Genomic DNA, 13,328 nt, shown 5'->3' on the forward strand with positions numbered 1-13,328 from the left:
GAAGAGCAATTAAGTTGTGCCACAGGTGAGAGGGTTTGAGGTGCCAAAAAGTGTTCCCTGTGTTTTGACACCAAGGGCTTGGTTCAAAGCATGATTTGGCATTCAGCAGATGTCACAACCTGAAGGGTTACCCAGCCTGTGGCTGTGCAGAGATTGTGACCATGGGTTCCTAGGATTCCATAATACACAAGGACACACAGGCTTTATCCTCTAAACTTTTCTACTTTTTTACAGATTGCCACAAATACCACAAAAATCACCACTAGCAAATATACCTATGGTTAATAACGCTAATATGAAGATTAATAAAGTGAATATGAATGAATATATATCAAGCTATTACAAATTATTATCAATAATCAGTAACAGTATCAGTCAATAGTATGGTGTTGATCAATAATAGCATCAAGCAGTATGGTAGTACAACCAATGACAGCAACAACCAAGTAGGTATATACTATTACAGATTGCTACAACTTATCATTGGTGAAGCAAACTTATCAACAATAATATAACAGCAGATATACTTTATATATATAATATTTACATGAAGCGAATTAGACAGATTTCAGAAGGAGCCAAACTATCCCAAGAGGGAGGAACAAACCAATCCCAGGGGGGACACCCAACCATCCCCAAAAGAGGGGAGGACAGACCCAAGCAGTAAGATATCAGACAGAGTCTCCTTTCAAAGCAGATCCCCGACACCGAGTCTGGAGTCAGCCAGAGTCCACAGTGAGAGCCTAAGAGCTCATGGAAAGTTCATGTGGGATTCAACTGGGAAGTTCTCAGAGAGAGAGACTCCATTTTGGATAAAAATTAAGTCCCTTTTATAACAGAGAGACATAAGAGGGTGCAGGAGATCCTACTTCGAGGAGCCAATAGATGCTGTTAATTTCTATTTTTCACCTGTAACAGCCAATAGATCATTCTGTTTTCTGTTCTTTCAGAGCAATTTTATTTTTCTGTGCTGTTTTCCACCTTCTCAGATGATAAGGTGCCATTAGTCCCTTGGTTTTGCGCTTATTGGTGGTACCTTGGGATGTCTCCGGTTTCTAGGTCCCCAGCTGCATTTTTCAAGGATGCTTGTGGTTCCCAGGCCTAGTCCCCAGACTGGCACTCCCAGGCTGGCAGGCCTTTCTCTGTCAGTATTTTTCAGCAGACAATTTCTTCTGTTCAGCAATTTTCCCCTTCTAACCAGGCTGCCTTTATGGCTGCTCACAGCCAGGTGAGCCAAGGCAGCCAGGTGAGCCTGCTGGCCATGAACCAGGACCCGTGCACATCTAGAGCAGCCCAGGAGCTGGGCTCCTTAGGGTGCCTGAAAAGTTGCCACATGCCTGTGGGTGTGCTCACCTATGCGTCAAGTCTGGAGGTCAGGACTCAGTTGTCTAAATGTACCTTGTGCAGATGCCCCAGGTGCTGCAGGGCATCTCAAATGGCACTGGGTGTCAATTTGTGGGTCACTAAGTCAAGCCTGGAGGAGGGGATTTATTTGCCCCTCTAGTCTCTACCTGGCGGTCCAGAAGTGCATGGCTGTCCTGTCAGTATGGTAGTATGTCCACTAGTCCTGGCTGCCTTGGGTACCTACAGTGTCTAAAATGCGCTGAAGCCATTGTCCAAAAAGGCCTGCTAAATGTAAAATCACTGTGTGATTATAACTTACTGTAAATACTAACCTATATATACAAATTACTATCAAAATTTACATTGCTATTCTCATCTTCCTGTCTCAAATGCAGGTAGAAAGCTACTCAAATGCTAAGTATAAGCATCATTTCCATCAGGGGAGAAATCTATTCAAAGTGATGATGTCTGAATCTGGTCCAGGACAGTAGGATCACATGTTGTTACTACCTGATGACTACTGTGTCCATTTCTGGGCTCCTCAGTACAAGAGAGATATGGAGCTACTGGAGAGAGTCCAGTGAAAGGCCACAAAGATGATGAGGGGACTGGAGCATCTCTCCTGTGAGGAAAGGCTGAGAGAGCTGGGACTGTTCAGCCTCGAGGAGAGAAGGCTCAGGAGGATCTCATCAATGTATATGAATATCTGAAGGGAGGGTGCAAAGAGGACAGAGACAGGCTCTTTTCAGTGGTGCCCAGTGACAGGACCAGTGGCAATGGTCAGAAGCTGAAATACCAGAGGTTCCCTCTGAACATCAGGAAACCCCATTACACTGTGAGGGTGACTGAGAACTGGCACGGGTTGCCCAGGGAGGTTATGGAGTCTCCATCCTTGGAGATATTCAACAGCCATCTGGACATGGTCCTGGGCAACCGGCTCTAGGTAGCCCTGTTTGAGCAGGAGGTTTGGACCAGATGACCTCCAGAGGTCCCTTCCATACTCAACCATTCTGTGATTCTGTGATAGCTGGTTGGTAATTTACCAGTGTAAAGAAAAGTGGTGAAAACAGTTATTGGGGAACAAATGTATCTCTAGAGCCTGCAGCTTATATTTCACCTGGATAGAGGTGTGACTCAGAAAGCAAAAGATTTAGGGAACTTATGTGCAGAACTTCTGCCCAGCAAGCATGAAGTGTTGAGGTATATCAGTAAATCATTTCCCAACCCTCAGACTCTGGACTTGAATCTTTGATTGTCTCAGATGTGTCCTTTTGTGTGAATAATGCTGTTGCCAGGAAAAAAGACAGTATTGCTTTGCTTGGCATAAAGAGATTTCTTTGTGTGGAGGCATAAGCTGTAGAAAGAGACTTAGTGTGAGCTATGTTATTCACTTACTCTAACCAAAGTTTTACCATTTGTAAGGAAACATAGCCAAGATCACAGCAGTACGAGAGGGATTGCAGCCTGCTCTTGTTGTGCAGAAAGGGATGAGCAAGGCTCTCCCTTGGTCTCCTGCCAAGGCTAGTAGCACACAAGCCCTGACTTCATGGAGAGAGTAAAGCTGATGTGGCATTGCTATGTCCTCACCACAAAAAGGCTAAACAATGTGCTACTGGCATAAGTCATTGCTAGATGACTTCTTCCTGAAGCCAGAGAGGGGAACAGGGAAGAAATGTTAAATTTCCAACCAAATCTGCTACAGCAGCACAACTATCCATGATCTTTTATCGAGAGCAGATAGTAAAATGATCATCCAGGGCTTATCTGTAAAGAAAAAGATAGAAGCTAACAGAGTATCACAACAAGTTAGGACCTGTCTCTGAAATGGCAGGCCCTTCATCTTCTGGTTACAATCTTCAAAATAGTCCAAGTAGCTGCGGTGGAAAGAATAATGTTAAGTAATGTTAATTAAGGAATAAAAAAGTAAAGAATAATGTATATCATTGCCAGGAGCTAAAGTAGAGCAGATCAAAATTCAGGGATGATTTTGAGGAAGCAAAAGGGATGATTTTGCTTCAAAATTCAGGGATGATTTTGAGGAGTCAAGCCATGAATCTGTGTGGTAAAAACTGCTAAAAAGACAGAACTTACAATTAGACTACAATATAAAAAAAAAAGATTTTAAGCAAGTCTTGACAAATGCGTTATTTGCCAGCATCACTGAAGTAAAAAACATGGATTAAAGTAAAAATTAGCTGGATCTTTTATTTCTTATAATATTTGCCTTGTTACTTAAGGGTCTGAGAAAACTTATTTTTCTGTATTGCAGATACATTTCAGAGTTTATTATGGCATCATTTTCCTTCAAAAACAGTCAAATAATATGAGTGAAATATTCACTTAGTGAAAGCTGGTTTTCCCTAAATTATCCATAATTTAGCTGTAGGTCTTGCAGAGATTTATGGTGTCCATTGTACCAATTTAAACCCAGTATGTAGAGGCCTATAAATTGTTATGTTTCTTCTTTTTGTGAAATGCTTATAAGGTAAATGTTACCCAAGCCTATGGCAAAGTATTCTTATTTCATTTGAAGGACAGCATGTATTCCTGAAGTAGAATCCCCACGTAGCGACACGAGAACAGCCATTAAGATCAGTAGGGTCAGAATTTTGCTGAAGTTAATTAGAAACAGCCAAATCGAACAGACTGCTTTTATTTTGTGTTATTTATGTATGGGATTATTCTGAGCCAAATAGTGAATTTGTTGAAGTTACTTATCTAAACAAAGAGAAAAATTCAGAAGAAAAGTCTTGCAGTCTGTAACTTGGGTTCTTATCACTTAAACCGGCCACAGAACAAATCACGACTTCTCATTCTGTTTAGTAATGCCATCTTTTAGCTACAGTGCAAACAGTTATACGGGGAACATCTTTGATAAGGCAGCGCTCCAAATAGCTACTCAGATAACCATGAACGCCGTGTTGCTTTCCTGAACGTAGCAAAGCATGTCTTTCTCAGCCTAGGTCAATGTCAGCTGGGCGCTTACATTTCTTGGCTTTAGTCCAGGAAACATTGCTTACCCAGTAAATTAAATCCAAACTTCAATTCGGCGCCTGACCCTCACGCATTCCCAACGGAGCATCACTCACGCAGGATCTTTTCTTAAGGGCTTTGCTCCGCTGAGTTGTTTCGGGAAGGAGACGCTGGAGGGCACCAGAAGGACGGAGCTGGCAGCCCCCGGGCGCGCTCCCCGGCGGGGCGGGCAGCGGGAGCGGGCGGCCGGGGCGGGCAGCGGGAGCGGGCAGCCGGGGCGGGCAGCGGGAGCGGGCAGCGGGAGCGGGCAGCCGGGGCGGGCAGCGGGAGCGGGCAGCCGGGGCGGGCAGCCGGGGCGGGCAGCCGGAGACGGTGCCCTGCGGCAGCAGCCGGAGGTGAAGCGTCTCTCTCGGCGTGGGCATGGTGCCACGCATGCTGCCGCCGTGGCCGCGGGGAGAAGCGTGTCCCAGTGGAAAGCTGAGGGCAGCAACGGGGGAAGGCAGAGGGAAAGCCGTAAAACACTTATTTGAGCCAGCAATGCTGGCGGCAGAGGGGAAGGGCGAGGAAGAGAGGAAGAACATCAAAGGCAATGGTTACATGATGTAAAAAAGTGTATTTCAGCAGTGAATGTGACACTTCCCTTGTCTCATGTCGACCTACTGTCCGCAAACATTTTGGGAGAGAAGACTATAACTCTGGAGGATCCCAACAGGCTGGTGCAATGACCTGAAAAATGCAGGGGGCAACTCCACGAGGATGAGCTGAAAAATTCCAATTCGCTAAAATCAAAGTCCACAACAGCGCATGAGGTTTGACAACATTTTCATCAGGAAGAGGCTTCTCAGGTCCAGGATGAATTTCTGGTCACCACAAGAGAGCATCATCCCTGCAGTCACAGTGAAAAGGACACTCAGCCTTGACTGGGGAGGACCTATGTCTTTCATCTTTTCAGCTCACACCAGGAACTTTGTGTGCATGTTCCACATATGTGATCTCACCACCAACCTATTTGAAAGTTTCTCTTTCTCAGTCTCCTCTGTCAGAGCTGTTCCAGTTTGAATAAATAATTTAATATTTACCACCCTTGCAGAGGGAGGGTGAATAGATTTCTTTTCAGCCTCCCAAACCAGTGCCCTAAATGCTGATATCTCAGCTCAGGACAAGTTCTTGCAAGAACATCTTTTGCTTTCATCCCAGTGCAGCATGAACACATTTTTGAAAGTACTGAAGTTTAGCAGATGGGAAAAACAGTTATTTCCCGTGTTGCTGGGAGAATGGTGCAGCCAACAGATTCCTGGCCCAGTTGCTGCTCTGAAGCTGTTACGCTGGTGGCTGCATACACTTGAGAGTTCAGCCAGTGAATTATAGCTTGCTATAATAAGAATGTTCTGCTTTCCATTAGATCACACTCACTGGAACAATAGCAAATGCACCGAAGCAGCCAGCATGGCCGTCAGTGACATTTCAGGGTCTCTTTGCTTCATTGCTGGTGTCAAACAAGTTCTGGCAAAAGGACACCTTGGTCACATTGTCAGAAGTAACAGATCAGCTCTTCTGAAGGAGAAACACGCGTCAGGTCAGGTGAACAGCAAAGCACTTAGACTCCAAAGGAATCTTAGCAAAAGCTGAAAAAAAATGAAAGCGGAGATCATAAATCATGTATTAAAACTCAATGCAGAGCTCTCTTGTGGTGTTATGTGAGTAATAAATAACACCCTAAGCTGTCAGCAGCAGCTTGAATACTTCTTTATCAAACCACCCTTTGAAACAAAAGATACGCCTATCTCCTGGACTGAAATTGTTGCAGGGAGTCACAGAAAAGAGACTGGTTCACCCAGCAGAAGCAGAGCAGGAAGATATGTCAGTTTGGGTCACACTACCAGAAGTTGGATCTGTTCATATGAGAAGTAAGTGTTCAAAGAATTCCCATATGATCATATCTCTTTCGAAGGGCAAACCACTTAAAAAAGGCCAGATCAGTCATGCAAGTCATGAAACTGAGTAGTTGCAGGCATTAGCTGCTGGGTAACCTAAGCGTTTTCATATCTGCCACTGCTCCTTTGAAACACCGAGGGCAACTCAAGGTCAGGAAGCATAAATTTAGGCATCTATATATGCACTAGATGTTAAACCTCCAGTTATAGGCAATACAGCCAAAGGCACAATATCAGCCAATAAGACATACGAAGTGATTTATTCAGTCACCCACAAGGTCCTACTTTAGGATGACCTGAGTTGCTCCTTAGGCTTTACTGACTGTATTGGCTAGAGACAAGATTCACACATAAACGTCCAGCACTGTCTGAGCACTGGGAGGGTGTCCTGTCTGGCATCCAGCCATCCCAAAAGGACATGGGTTTCCCTTGTGTTGTAAGTGCCAGCCACATGTCTCAGACTTCTGAAATACTTCAAATGGCACCAACATTTAGGCAACTGAATCAAGCCACTGGTCTCCACTGACCCATTGATCTCCATAGCCAAAACATAGACAGCAAGCATATTTTTATATATACCTACATGTAGACATATTAATTTAAGGGCCTCCACCTTGAACTGAATTCCAGTTCAGATATTACCTATCTTTCTCTGCACTTGAAGATTTCATTGGCTTGAAGTTTTGTTTTGAGGCTGTTGTGTCTTTTAATTGTAGAAGTTCTCACGCTTTGTTTCACTCACCTGAAATACTATTCAGCAACAGTTCACGTTCTTAAGCCTTAACAGGCTGGTGCAGAACAAATACATGTGCATGCAGGTAGCTCAGCATTTAGAGACTGCTTTTGAACCTTCCTAACTCTGGCTTACTTGTGTTTTGCAAGAAACTCCCTGGAAAGCAGCCCTATGGTCCTTCTTCAGAGTACAGACACAAAAAATAGTTGGGTAGTTATGGGTGAAGCAGGAATGAAAGTATGTGAGAGCACCAGAAAAAGCAGTGAAGTAAGGACAAAGGAATGGTCAGTATTGATAACCGAGGACATGAATGGAAGCAGTCAGACTGGAAAACACTGAGGAATGAATTGTTCATTTACATCATGACCAGAAGGCCTGTGCTCCCTCAGCAAGAGGATGGCAACAAGGATGTCACATGTGGCATGCTTCCTTCTGCTGTCCCACCAGGAAGATGAAGGTACCCAGAAAGAGGAATCATGGCCAACAGAAAGCAACCTTGCTGGACATTTATGGAGAATGAAGCTTTTGAGGATGAAATGAGGATCTGGCATTCACTGTTCATCATTCAGTGTAGGACTCTGAACCAAATTCTGGACAGCATCAGCTTGGGAGTGATTGTTCCAGTTCATTTGTTTTGAAGCATTTCTCCCAGCCTACATTACTTGTTTTGTTTTTCCTGGAATGAAACACAAACAAAGCCTGCCTGCCATTCGAACTGCTCTGCTGATGAGTCACTGACCCACTCCATGGCTTTGAGCAAGCAGCTAGCTCGCTCGCTATCTCAGTTGTGCCTTCTGAAAAACAGAGTAATGAGGGTAATGATAGGACAAGGGGTAATGGCTTTAAACTGAAAGAAGGCAGATTTAGATTAGATATAAGGAAGAAATTCTTCACTGTGAGGGTAGTGAGGCAGTGGAACAGGTTGCCAAGAGAAGTTGTGGAGGCCCCATCCCTGGAAGTGTTCGAGGCCAGGTTGGATGGGGCTTTGAGCAACCCAGTCTACTGGAAGATGTCCCTGCCCATGGCAGGAGGGTTGGAACTAGATGATCTTTAAGGTCCCATCCAACCCAAACCATTCTATAATTCTGAATTACGCTTTGCTGATAATGAAAAAGTGAACATGAATGGAATTGTTCCCAGAAAGCAAATTACTAAATAAATATGCATTAACAAGTGATCTTAAGATGAGAACATGCTTGTGGGAGCTACTGCATTTTCACTAAGGCCAGTCTTGAACAATGCCCTGCCTTATGAAACGCTGAGAGTCACTGTGACAAAGCACAAATTGTTACCACGGTTATTAAGGTGATGGTGACTCTTTCATTCAATGATATCACAGGGATTAGCAGAAGATATGGCCCTTTCTGGGTTTTTGTTTCCTCCTGTTGTTGTTGTCTGTGGCTGCCCCTCCTGCAGGTGTGGCTTGATCCTGCTTCTCAATCTCCTTCCACAAACAACTGAGTGACTGAGCTTAACCAGGCAACTTTTTAGTGGGGAGTATATTTTAGAGACATTGTCATAACAGCTCCCAGACCCTTCATTTTAGAAGGGATGCCACCAACATTCACACATTCAGGACAGAACCAGTACGTTACTGTATTCTCATTTACTTACTTGCATTACCATAAATTTTACAGACTCAGGTTTGTTGACTAAGACTTTACTGTGCACAACAAAGAAATGCTCTGACCCGAAGAACTTGTACTGGGAGCCACCAGGTGGAAAGCAACAGGAAACAGAGACAATCGATCCTAGGCAGCAGCCGCAGCATCATCAGAGCTTTAACAGGCTTGACTTTCAGAGAAAACAATGAGGTAGTTTTGAGGAGTTTATAACGACTTTTTCAGAGAAGAGAGAGTGGCTGTGGGGAAAAACACCAAAGTGCTTGTTTGAAAATTATCAAGTTGGAAATGGAAATTTGCATCACAAGCTGATGAGAGGTAGGGCTTGACCTCTAAATGCTGAAAGAGTTATTGTGGAAGTTGTTTTATCTGAACAGTCACAGCACGCAGAGTTGTGGTGAATTCATGGAAATAAGCAATTAATTCCGTGAGCAGTAAATCCGGTGAAGCCTTGTTTCTTTTGAACTAGTGTCTTATTTTCTAAAGCTCTGTATGACTTTCTCCTCACCTCAGCAGTACACTCATCTTCTCACGTCCTCTAAATCCCAGTTAGGTGAAGGGCAGCTCCCTCTGCTTTCTGACAAGGGGCATGTGCTGGCTGGCAGCCCAATACCCACGGTGACTGGCCCCACCACTGCTGGTGACCACACACTTCAGCTTTTGTCTCATTAAATTTCCTTTCTTATCTAGAGCTGGTCTTCAGAAGTCGTGTAGAAAATTCCACTATTCCACTACTCTTCATCTCAGCCGATCATCCTAACTAAGCAGTAAAGAGAGAAAGGCACTCTTAGTCCATGATTCATCCCATCCCAAAATAGACATCTAAATCAGGTCACGTGAATCATGATTAAAAGTGCCAACTGGTCTCCACTAACTGTAAGGACAACCTAAGGTGACTATCTCAGATGAAGACATTGATACTATAGAAGTCTAAACTTAGGTGAAATGAATCCTACCCTAATGCTTTTGAGCTGTGTGTCACACTACTGCACGATGTTAAAGTGTAGCAGTTGGTTTAAAAGTTATTAAAGTGGGACAGATGGATGGACATTGTGATCACTGAAGCCTTCCTTCGGCTGGATGCTAGGCTGAAAAATCAAAAAGTATTAGGGAAGAGTGAGAAAATAAAAATATATTTGTGCATATTTCCACAGAGGAAGATGCTACATTCAATGAATAAATTATTTGTTGTGTCACACAGTCTGTTCTAGATTCCATGCCTATACATCAGGTTTAAATATTTAAGGTCTGATGTCCCACCTAATAAACTGCACAAAGCTGCACCCAATAGTTCCTGCATAAAATCCACAGCTGCTCATTAAAGTAGAGAATACACGGAACAAGACAGCAAATCTCAAATCGAGACAAATTTTTTCTTTGAAAAAATAAATTCAGAAAATTACATTTATCCCTTTAATAGCTTAAAAAAAAATTTGAGCTTCTATACAGCAGGCTTTTCAGTCTTTAAGCCATTCTCTGCCACTTTTTGAGCTCTCTCCATCTGCTCAACAGCCCCTGTATGCATGTGAGTGGTTAGAGCAAAGCACCCCAGTGCTGGTGTGACCACCATCTTCCCAGCAGTTAAAACCACTGCACATTGTTTGACAGCAGGTACCAACAAGTTGACCTATTCTACAAAGGTGAAGTTAGTTCACTTACATTTTTGTCTCTTGCAAGCTTTTCCAGGAATTAATGTATATTTTTCCAGTCATAGATAAAGAAAGAAGGTGATGAAAGAAAGAAGATGAAAGAGAAGTCACACAAGACATATGGGTTCCAACAAGATGAGAATATTTAGTTGTTCTGTGTTGGAAAACAGCAAAAACAGCCATTAACTTGTAAAGGACCTTGAAAGTTTCTCTTGCGTGCCCCCTTCTGAGGACAGCTCAAGTTTCCACATGCCTCTGTTTCTCCAAGCCTGGAGCTAGCCTGCAAAATCCCCACTAAGGGCTACCATGCAGATGCAGAAGTGCTCCACAACTCTGAATTGGTTTCTCAACACAAAAAAGTCTATTTTGTGCAACTTCATTGTGAAAAGGCGCCCTGAAATGCACAGTTGCACAATAAATGCTCACTGCTTATCTCGGGAGTGAAATCCCTGGACAGCTGGGGTGGGGGCACCTCCCAGCATCTCCTACACACCACTTCTCATACTCAGCCCAGGTTGCCACATGCCCATCCCCGCAATTGTGGCGACTGCTTGGCGCTCACGTATGCACCATCCCTGCAAGGGGGAAGTGAGGATCAGAAAGATTTCACCAAGACTCACAAATGCCTGGTGGAGTTGGGAGGTAACAGCCACCCCCAGGCTCGGCCACCTCACGTAACCTCACCCTGTGAGGAAGCGCAAGCCCCCAGAGCCAGCAGAAGAGACCACCTTGCATCCTCCTCCCCAGTCCCCCCCAGAGGCAGCTCTCTCCATCCCCTCCAGCTCTGCCTCCCGCGGGCACACGTGTCCGTGCAGCTGGATGGAAAACCACATCATGACCCCGAGCCAGATTACAGTTTGCGTTTTTGTTCCCGTTGGCTGAGATTTCAGCCAGATCAATTCCTCTGTCGTTCAGACCAGGCTTGTGCAAACTCAAGGGAGAGGGTAGGAATGAGCAGGTGAGGGAGGCAGCGCTACATCTTTTAGCATCGATTCTGGCTAATGTCAGCTTAAAAATATAATTCCTACCCCTGAAACAACTTCTCAGCCTTAGCAGAGCAGTCCTTTTCAGCTTTTTCTCCATGAATGCGGAGGGCACATGACTGCTGCTGCAACTGGGCCGCGCAAGTCATATGGTTTGCAAATAGCAGCAGTTGTTTTGAACTGGAATGTAAACGGAAAAATGCCAGGAGAGGAGACTCTGAAAGTATTCGCTTCAGAAAAGTCACCAGGTTTTCGAAAAGCTAAACGAAGCGGTCAGCTGCCCGCATTGCATGGGACTCCTCCTGCCAGCCCCCAGGGCACACGGGCTGTTCTTTGGTGGGACTGGCAGGCAGAGGGTGAGCCGAAGCAGCCAGGCTCACGGGCTGGCCCCTCTGCATCCAAGCGCAGACCTGCCGAAGCTTCTCACAAAGCTGGGGATCTCACGCTTTCCACTCTTCCAGCTCTGCTGCAGAAAGCCTGAGCTGCCAGCTCACAGGCAGCCAGCGCGGCAAGGCTGTGTCCTGCCCACCACCCCAGCCCAGCAGCCAAGTGACCTGCCACATTCCCAGGGGACCCCTCTGGTTTGAAGCATTGGTGAAAACTGGTGTGGGCCTATGAAATGTTGTTTCCAATGAATCTTCAGTTCCCTGTGAAAGATCAATCTTTCAGCAAATTCCCCTGGCTGGATCCGCAGGCACCCATTCCCCTGAGCCCCGGCCCGGTGGCCAGGGTTTCTGTTCGTGGAGGGATGAATGGGAGAGGGAAACCTTCAGTGATTCTCCAGCATCAGAGGGCCACAATGCTGAAGGAGCATCTTCTCAGTCGCAGGGAATTGGCCCACAGAAATCCAATTCAAGTTTCTGGGTCCACTGAGAGTTGCAGAAAACTGCTATTTTGTGGCTGTTAAGATTGGAGTATTAAGAATTTCAAGAAGTTTAAACAGAAAAAAATAGAAAAAATGAGTGCATTTCTTATATTGTGTTAGAAAGACATACAGTTCAATAAAATGAAGACTTTCTCCAATGTCTTTGGTATTGTTTCTTATTAGCCTCGTGAAGGTGTCAGCTTTCTTCTGCTGACACCATAGCAGAGTTGTGCAACGAGTCTGTCCCAGCGCCACGTGGCTGTAGGTGTTTCATGCTCAGTATATCGTGCAAATACAAAGTTATTGGTTTTCTAGCAAGTTTGCTCATGTGAAACGGGGCCAACAGAGGATGACTGGACAGAAATTATAGGGACCTTTCACATTATAGAAGGGCACATGGCACATGAGACACACCACAGCCTGAGACCAGGGACATTCAGCAAATGTAGAATCATGTTACAAACAAATTATGTTTTCAAATTTAATTACCCTGAATTTTTATTTTTTGGAGAGGACTGTTATTACATGGATAACAGTATACAGAGCTTTTTGCTCCATTATTTTAATTATGCTTCAAGTTGGTAGAGACTAAGCAACTTGACAAATTCTCATTCGCCCCTCTGCAAAATGAATTAGTAGATTTGGATTGTATCAGACCATGGCATGTGTAAGAGGCACCTCTGTGTGTGCTGCTCCTTGACATGGGCAGGAGAGACCCGGACAAGCCGCTCTCCCCCCGAGAGGGCTCCTGGGCCAGCCTGGCCTTGTGCTGGTGAACTCATGGGAAATGATGCTGCTCCACTCTGGCCTCCCCATGAATACTTTGAAGGCTGCTGCCTCCTCTGGCTATACAACCCCTTCTCCCCACAAACAGAAATGCACTTTGAAAAGAAAGTCGCCTGAGTTTAATTCCTGAAACTGTTTTTTCTCCTGAAACTATTGTGCAAGCTGTGCTACCTGGAAGTACCAAAATTCTGTTTACATCTGCATTTTCCACCTGAAGCTTTTGGAAATAATTTACAGTGCAGAGGATTAAAATAAACCAACTTGCTTGCCAGAAGAGAAAATATCAGTTGTCACAATTATCCCTTTTTCTGTTTTAGATTGTTTCCTACCACACTTGGTAGGAAAGTGGCAAAGTCAGTGGCAAATTTGATCTATCAATTCAAATGAAGAATGAAATTCATTTAGGAAGAACAGGTGCCATCTGGAAAACAAGCAGAGA

This window comes from Gymnogyps californianus, chromosome 3 (assembly GCF_018139145.2).
Source record: "Gymnogyps californianus isolate 813 chromosome 3, ASM1813914v2, whole genome shotgun sequence".
Classification (NCBI taxonomy): domain Eukaryota; kingdom Metazoa; phylum Chordata; class Aves; order Accipitriformes; family Cathartidae; genus Gymnogyps; species Gymnogyps californianus.